Source organism: Polyodon spathula, chromosome 8 (assembly GCF_017654505.1).
Source record: "Polyodon spathula isolate WHYD16114869_AA chromosome 8, ASM1765450v1, whole genome shotgun sequence".
Classification (NCBI taxonomy): domain Eukaryota; kingdom Metazoa; phylum Chordata; class Actinopteri; order Acipenseriformes; family Polyodontidae; genus Polyodon; species Polyodon spathula.
In genome coordinates, this window is record NC_054541.1 from 8,830,514 (window position 1) to 8,840,337 (window position 9,824).

The window sequence follows — 9,824 nt, forward strand, 5'->3', positions numbered from 1 at the left end:
ATAAGTGAATTGCATTCAAAAATGTAATTTTTAAATGAAAATGTAAATCTTGTCAATTGCAATGAAATGTTCATTCAAAGCAAGGGGATTTCAGTCTGAATCCCGAGTCAGTTAAAAGTATGAAATGTGTATAACATGGTGTTAGAACACTGGCCTAAAGTGTGTTTGTTAGATGTTCTCTGAGTTAACTAGCATGTTACCTAATTAACCCTTTGTCACCAATTATTGTTAACAGGTGAGGGTCCATGATTACTATAAATATAGGTAGCATAGGCACAAGTGTGTCATTCCTGAATGTAAGGGAGCAGAAAATGGCAAAATACGCTCAGTTAAGTAAAGAAAAAAGACAGTCTGTAATTACTTTAAGAAATGAAGGTCAATCTTTAAGACAAATCGCAAGAACTTTGCAAATGTCTGTAACTGCTGTGGCCAAGACCATCAAACAATTTGAAGAAACTGGCACTCATGAGGACCGAACAAGGTCAGGCAGGCCAATGGTGACCTCAGAATCAGAGAACAAGTTAATTCGAGTCACAAGTCTGCGAAACCGGTGATAAACTGCTCCTGAAATACAAGCTTAGCTAAATGCTACTAGAAGTACAGATGTTTCAACATCAGCTGTTCAGAGGAGATTGCGTGAAGCTGGCCTAACTGGAAGAATTGCTGCAAAGAAACCATTGTTAAGAGTGCAGAATAAGAGGAAGAGACTGGCCTGGGCCAAAAAACACAGAAACTGTAGTAGGAGTAGAAGTCGGTCTTATGGACTGATGAGTCAAAATTTGAAATATTTGGATCCAACCGCTGAGTATATGTAAGACGCAGCGTGAGCGCATGAGTTCTGTATGTGTGGTTCCCACTGTCAAGCATGGAGGAGGCAGTGTCATGGTCTGGGGTTGCTTTGCTGGTGTCAGAGTTGGTCAATGGCAAGCTCAACCAGCATGGCTATCATAGCATACTTCAGAGGCATGCCATTCCATCAGGATTACGGCTAGTTGGGCAGTCCTTCATTCTTCAGCAAGATAATGACTCAAAACACACCTCAAAGTTGTGCAAGAACTATCTGGCAAAGAAGTTGAAGGACTACTTAATCTAATGACCTGGCCTGCCCAGTCTCCAGACCTCAATCCCATAGAACTTGTATGGGACGAACTGGACAGACGAGTCAAAGCAAAGCTACCCACAAGTGCCCTACATCTCTGGGAATTGCTGCAGAAGAGCTGGGAAGACATGTTGGGTGATTTCCTGCTGAAACTTGTTAAACAAATGCCTTGAGTTTGTGAGGCAGTTATTAAGGCAAAGGGTGGCTATTTTGAGGAATCTGAGATTTAGAGATAATTTTTGATTTTCTTGAACATTGCTTTGATACTCCTTATGTTTTGTTTTGTATATTGTAACATGTGTTTTCATTTTCAAGCATTTACAGAAACGTATACAACGTAAAACATTGTCAATTATGAAAAAATATATATATATATATATATATATATATATATATATATATATATATATATATATATATAAACAGTCATTGTATAACATATTAATGAAAGTATTTGTTTAGCTTGTAATATAAAGATTTTTTTTTTTTTATTCTATGCTGGTTGTCCTGGTAAAATCCCAGCACACAAAGATGTTCCTCACTTTGGATAAGGTTGGGAGCAACTTCTGTACAATTTCTGCACAGAACCACTCTTTAAACCACCCTTAAAGTAATAAGAAATAGGTTATAAAAACCTTTAGTTATCTCATGTTTTCATAATGACATTTTTACAAGAAGCATATCATGTTGCCATTGTTTCAGCCTTTTTTTTTATCTCACTTTGAAGCCAATGTCTCTGGCTGCCAGACTATATCCCAGTGTGAGAGGAGCGGGTAATACTGGAAATGCAATTTAAAAAGATACAGGAACATGCAAGAGAGCAGAAAAGCAGTGTTTGTTTATTACCTAGTGTTTTTTATTTATTCAGTGCAGTTACAAAATAAAGAAAATAAAAAAATGCAACAACAAAAAAGATTCAATATATTATTACAGCTGGTAATAGAATATATTTTCTTTCTTAAAAATATTTAAATAGTCTAACTGTTCAACAGTTTTGCAGCTGGTGACTTGACAACTATAGCACTTTGTAAGACTAAAATGTACAATCCCAATATAACTCTGGGAGTAATGAAGGTCTCTGGAAGTGGTTTCATTTCTCTGTGTCTTGTGTGTTGTTTTTAGAGAAAATGTTTCATGGGCTGACAAACCTGAGATTGATTCTCAATTTCCCATTCTCAGGTTAGACAGTCCTGGAAGCACCTCTCGTACAGCACGCAGCGCTGTTCTCCTCGCGGTGCCCCCCTGCCATCCAGTACAGGGGGAGTCTTTTCTTTACAGACATGGCATTTCATTTTGTTTACTCTGAAGCTGCAATACATAAAAATAACAGTACGACTTTCATTTTGTAAAGTTTTTTTTTAATTGTAGTTCTCTACAAGAAAATTCCACTGCGACCAGTGTATGGATTTCAACATTTAAATTGTTTTTACTTTAATTAGATGTGCAATTACAAAATGAGTTACATACTGAATGCATGTAACCCCTGTTAGATACATTCTGTAGTTACATACATGTGTAAATGCAGCTAATGTAATTATTGCTACAATAGTACTGCATCTTATCCAAAAACCTGCAGTAACACAATCATTTTATTGTAAAGATTAGTTCTCTTGTGATTTAAAAAAAATAAAATTAAACAACCTCACGAAGCAGCTGTAAAGGCAGATTTGCTCATAATAGGTCTTTAATCTGATTAATATAGCAGCTCTCTTCGTTCTAGAGTAAAAAGCTTTGAAAAGGCTCTCAATTAGATTTAAAAATAATGTAACCACTTCCATTTTACAAAACAAAAGATACAGGCTGCTGTTTTCTGCAGTTTAATACACACAACATGTTTTAGAACGAGTTATTATTAGTGAGAGCCTGTGAAAACCAGTCCCATTTAGATTTGGAGAAGTCAACACCAGCCTTGAAGAGACCAAGCTGGAGAGATGTTTCGGAATCCCGCCATTTCCTAGATCCATGTTGACGCCGTTACGCTTGCTCAAGAAATCGATTGAGCTCAAAGAGTTACAGGAGCTACTTGATACAAATGATTTTCACCAGATATCTTATGTCCATTTGTCATTTTTTTGTTTTGTTTTATGAAGTGTAAACTGTAAAGTAACATCTAAGCTAACCGCAGTACTCCCTTATTGTTTGGCTGTTCCGTGTCAACGCGGCCGAACTGCCAGTTAAATAAATTTGTGTACTATTGAATTGTGAAATAGCGGGCTCACCGTGTTCGTTTTAGGCAGTATGTGCAGATGTAGTTTTTTTTTTTTTTGTAAATTGTATTTTTAACTCAAGGGACCCCTTCAAAGGAAATACAAAAATAGAAAAGTTAACCACTCCCAAGTACAGACAGCTGGGGGTAAATTCTTACCAAGTTTTTCCTAGTCTCACTAAATAGAAACCTAATAATTTATAATTAATAAATAGAAGCCTAATTTGTGTAATTACAAAATGAATGTTTATGAGCTATTTTTGTTATTGTTCCCTACATAAAGGTTCTAAATAAGATAAATTGCTAACTTACTTAACATTTTATTCACATATTTGAATAGACCTCATATATTCCTAGATCTTTATAACTGAAGACCCCCCTCCCGCCTTTTTACAATCTATATTTAGTGAAGCTCTATCAACACACGCTGGTAAGAGATTTAAATATAGAACTGCACTGCACACGAAGCCTGTACATTTATTACGAAGAATAGATCCATTCTTTTTAAAATCACATTGTATCCACGTTGGTAGAACAAAAGCACTCGCAATGGAGAGCCAATACAAATGGAACTCATCTGCAAACCACAATCTGCAGCACTCTGTTCAACCATTGAGTAATTTATGTAGGGAATAAAAGATCACTAAGCAGTATATCTGTCTATATTGTCTACCATAAAAAGCAAGACCTATTTGTTATTTTCTACTCATTAGTAAAACAGTATGAAGGAGTCTATGGAACAAAGTGCTAACGCTCACTTCGATCAAATGCAGAAGCATCATTGTCTTCACCCTGAATTAGTCAGTGTTCCCGATTAATCACCGTCGATAACATTCAGCCTTGAACTTTCCAGAAGTTTCTATAGTTCTACCCAACTTAATTTTGTAATATCTCCTAACCCCAAAGCCGCTTTGTTTCACAAGCCCATCACATTGTAAACCTGGCATCTATAATATTTCAAAACTTGGGCATTCTGTTGAAATTCAGCACCAATACTGACTGAGCCCCACTATAATAGTCATAGCTTTAAAATGTGTAATGCAAGTGAAAACCCTCAAACAAAGAAGCTTACAGATTAGAAACAGAGCACTCTCATGGGATGCCTTCGAATTGCACCATGTACTGCTGCACAGGTTCATCTTACCGGGTGGAATATTCCCTCTGTTCAGGCCTCAGGAGCATGCAGTCTGCAAGGCGGCTTTCTGTCTGTTGGCAGAATGTTGCTGGCGCTGCTCAACCCCAGGAGCTCAAGAGTAGGCGACTAACTGAACCTGCTTTTTATGGTCTTCAAAGTCCCATGCTGCTCTGCACTGGCTACTAGAAGAATGTCTCATACTGCACTCGTTTCCTGTTTGTCAAGTATAATGGCTTGTGGTAAATTTTCCATTGCACCCCTGGACAGTGGCTGTCGCGTTTCTTTTCTTTTAACTTTTCTTATCACTACTATGGAAACTTGCAACAAAAGTAAAAAATGAATAAATAAATAAATAATATTTTTTTTGAAAACTACGGGCCATAGTTTCTAAGCGATTACTCCACTTTATAGCAAACTCTTAAATGAGAACCAAACAGTTTGAGATTACTTCAGAGTCCTTGAATTATATTACTTATTTGTTTGGGTTTAGTTTTATAACATGTCTTTGTGTTTTACTTCTTTCCAAAAAATAGGAGTTAAAGTCTGAAGTAAATGCTTTGAATATATTACCCTAAGGGAGACAAAACATTTAGTTTTTTTTTTTCTAGCAAAATAACGCCGTGAGAATTACAGTAGAGGTTCTGTTTTTAATTTTTACAATGTTATTATTCTATTGTTTTAGTATATTCTAGTATACAGCTATGACCAAAAGTTTTGCCTTGCCTAGAATTTTAGGATTAAGACATAATTTAAAAAAATAATATAGGAACATAGTTTAGATATTTCATTTAACATCATGTAACCAAATAAACTACAAAATGAGTCTACTAGAAACCATAATAGTAGTACAATATTTCATGCTAGATTTTGAAATGTTTCAGTTTGTCAGGTTTTCATGAAATATATGTAGAATTACAAAGCAATATGTACTTCAAGATGTTAACATAACATTATTCAGCAAAATTAGTTAATTCTATAGGGTGATGCTAAACTTTTGACCATAGCTGTATGTATAAACATTGTTTTAGTTCACATCAAAAACAAACTTGCACAGCTGTGTTTTAATATCAACATATTATCTAATTAAGATCTCGCACGTGGTATTTCTAATCATTACACATGCAACAATATTTCTTCATGAGCACACATTGATTAAATAAGTTACCTTGTTGCTTGTCATTCCTGTGTTCGATCCTTTGGTACAAGGGAGCCAGGGGTCCCATCATTTAACTGGGTTTGATTCTGTCAGTAACCCCCGAGACATGGGATTAAGAGGGGATCGTTGCATGCCATCTAATGCTCGAGTCAAAAGGATTTGACTTTTTGTTCAGTGTGTTAATAATGGAAACTGATGAAAGATACGGGGTTAGTTTCCATGTGAAGATGTGAACCACAATATCCTTCCTGTGTTTAAAAATGTGAATGACATGATGTGTTTTATAAAGTAATGGCAATTCAGTAAAGATTTCAGCAATTAGGAGAGAAAGGACCACTCTATAATCTATTGAAATGAACAGAACATTTTCATTGGTATGAAAGCAGAACAGACTGAAACAAGGTTCACTGTAAAGTAGGTTAAGTAGTTCATGTGCGTGGGATTAAAAGCCCCTAAATACTTTTGTGGGATGGTCTGGTGAAATATACAAGACAGCTGTTGACCATAACTGTAGTAACAGGCACATCTTATAAAGGACTCTTGATCAAAAATATAACCCACAGCTCTGTCAATTAAATGCTGCATTGCAATGGATTATCTTGTTGAAATAATTTAACCATGTAGCACCACTTGTGAAAGACACATGGATCCAGATGTACTGAGCTTTCACTCTACAAAGTTGTCATTTAAAAAAAAAAAATGTAATACTATGGATGTTTTTTGGGGCTTTACAAATAATCATAAAAGACTGGAGACACACATCACCTGGTACAGCCCATAAATGAATTGATCCACAGCTTTCACTAAAACATACAATCTGATTCCAGTTTGGTTTGGCAAAGCAAGTTTCAGGCAGCACTATGCAGTATAACATTGTTAAGGTGGAAGTTAACCTTCTATTAGAGTTTCTTTGAAGGCACATGTAACCAATACTGGAGAGTTTAAAATAAAGTATTGTGAAAGCCAAGTTAAGTATACTACAGGACTTTCTTTTTAGTCGTTTTTACCTAAAAGAATATTTCGTTTTTCACTCTACAGCTATGGCCAAAGTGTTTGCATCACCTAGAATTTTCGGATTGAGACATATTAAAAAACTAAAAATCAAACTACAGTATATGAACATAACTTAGATTTCCTATTTAACAGCATGTAATCAAAGAAACTACAAAATGATAATCGCAAGTCTCTACTGGAAGGCATCATAGTAGTACAGTATTTCATGTTATATTTCGAAATGCCACATTTTTTAATTTGTCGGTTTTTCGTGAGGTATATGGAAAACTATGAAGCAATGTGTAATTCAGTATGTGAAGGTAACATTATTCAGCAGGTCTAATTCGACTTTAGGAAGCAAAACGAGTTCATTCTATAGGGTGCCCATAGCTGTATTGCCCTTTCAGAATCGTTTACCCTACAGTATCTCCACATACCACTGTTTAAGTTCTAGGCCTGTCTCACTAGACCGGGTGGTGGGTTGTATGGGGTTTACTATATTGTAGTGGGTCACGCTTTCTGACAGGAAATAGACAAAGCAGCATTGTTCAAAATGAAACAAGTAGAAATTTACCCATTGTCAATCTTGCATTAGAGTGCCTAACACTATATGGTTTAACAAATAGTACAGTAATACAAGAACACCACCCTGATTACAGTACCTCTCTGCACACAGATCAGTCGTTTCTTGAGGACTGGAGTATTTGTGACAGCTGAAGACTACTTGCAAGTCCCTCTATTAGATGTCATGACTTTATTAGTTGTGTTTTTCAGCATGCTGATGACATAGGAGTAAAGACCTTTGACAATAACACAATGTAATCTAGCCTTGACCACAGCTGTAAAACTGAATGCTATTTTTGTAATTCAATTCTCCTTATTCAATTATAGTTAGTGTCACTAATGAGTCTTGGAGAGAGAATGTTAAACTATCATTAATGAAAATGTTGATAACTCAAATATTCTTCAATTAAGTCATCGGTTTACACATAACCTTTCCTACTGTACCATTGGGAAGATGACACCTTTGGAAGGCTAAGCTTGGCTTACGTATGGTGGGTTTAGCCTTTTTGTGCAATCACTAAACATATTACATACAAACTAAATAACAGTTTCAAAAAGAATGAAATTAGAAGAAAAAACTAAATAGAAGATATAGGCTAGAAAAAAATTAAATGATAATTATAGGAGTTTTTTTTTTTTTTTAATTCAAAGCAAAAACAACAACAAAACACAACCTAATAAAACAAAATAAATAAAAACATGAAAATGAAAAATTGTATTTATTTGGCCAAGCAGTAAGCTTTAAAAACTGGTGCATTTCAAAAGGAAAATGACTGTGGTATATTTGTATATATTAAACCCAAGAACCAGACTACATAAAGTCTGGCTCTGGAGGAAGAAACGTCATCATCGTAAATAACAATATCATTTATATGATCAATCAAAGCTAGCAAAAACAGTTCAGAGCATCAATACCCCCTGGGGGTTTACACTACAGGACAATGCATTACAGGACAATTTAATGCAGCTCCTTTTGTGTTAGTTTAGAGTCGAAGTGTTAGGTAATAACCTGCCTCGTCTAACCAGAAAAACAGAGAGAGAAGCAGAAAAAAAAAAAAAGTTTCCATTCTAAAACTTGCAAATGTGAACAGGTATCTTTTTTTCTTGTGCAAACTGAAACGTCATACCCTTTGAGACGCAATACCCCACTGTAGCCATCACACAGAAACTATTTCATAATACATCAAATCAATGAAAGATTTATAACAACTGAAATTAAAGTTTTCCATTTTGGAAGTATCTTTACAGGTTTACTGCTGTAATTGGTGAGTAACATAATGTTATATTTTGTTTGCAAACATAACTTTCTTTATTAAACAGCTGAAATAAATCTTAGAAACTCGTTTGTTTGTAAATCCTGTATTTAGGTATATACTTTTTGGTGTTGGAAAAGCCTGTTGTTCTTTGGGACTGTATTTCTAAATTATTTGACCATTTGATATTCCTTTTCCTTTACAAAGCTTTTTTTTTTTTTTCCCCCATGCATCAGAATATTTATTATGAAGGTAACACAAGTACCATTTTCAAAAAAAATATTGCACCCATGTTTTCATGATACTTAAACAATACATTTTTCCTGCTTGATTCACTACTGTTAAAATTTCAATTAAAACACTAAACATGTCTCTTCACATATCTGTATGGAAAAACCGTTTTCCCTTTAAGAAAAATACAAGTTACAGTATACCATTAAACTAAAGTCCTAACTACAAAAACTAAATAAGAATTCTGAATACATGCAGCAGTGTAGAAGCGTTTGTGTTCAGAAACTACCGTCTAGCAGAAATGTGTTTGTAGTGTTGAGAAATCAATGCAGATTGAAAAGAACAGATTGAGGTAGTAAATAATATGCATCACTGTCCTAAAGAATTGCTGTAAAAAGCACGCTGCCGTGGCTTTGTTTAAATTAAATTGCAATGAAGTAAATCCTTCACTTATCCAAGTGTAGATAATGTCTCAAGGCAGATCTCTGCAGTTCTCTCACAATGTGTCAGCATTGCTATAGTTCGTTTGCCCGACAAGCTTTATATTGATACGATTGCCGTAGATACAAGACTCAAAAAAAGCTGCAGTTTTAAGATCTCATAAATTTCCATTACAGAGAAATTATGAAACAGCTTTGCATTTCTAAGCATGTTAGACCTCATTCCTTAATGATAAATGTAAATACTTTATCTGCAGTCCGTTGCATTAAAACAATCACCAATACCCTTTGCTGTGTTCTGCACAGTAGCGGTTTGGTCACTATAGTTTTTGGCCATAGAGGGAAGTGAAGGGTTAAAGTTAAAATACAACACCCACACAATTTTCCGACGTGCTGGTCCTTGCAACCTATGTATGCAACACTTCTGATGTTTTTAATGCAACAGGAAAATCAAATCTACTTGAAGGTTACATTTAAAATGCAGATCAATACATGATAAATTCTCTTATAAAAAAATTTAATTAATAAATAAATACTATTGTATTTTAAAATATTTTGAAGTACTGCATTCAGAACATTTAATTCAAGATAATGCACTTTTGTGCTCAGTGTTGTGTCCATCTTGTTATTTTTTACTGTATTTTTTTTTTAAGTAATAAAAACCAAATGTTTTTTTAAAAAAATTCTACCAAGAGACATTACCTGGCTTCAAAACTAAAACTTTGTTCAACCTTTAAGATCTCTGAA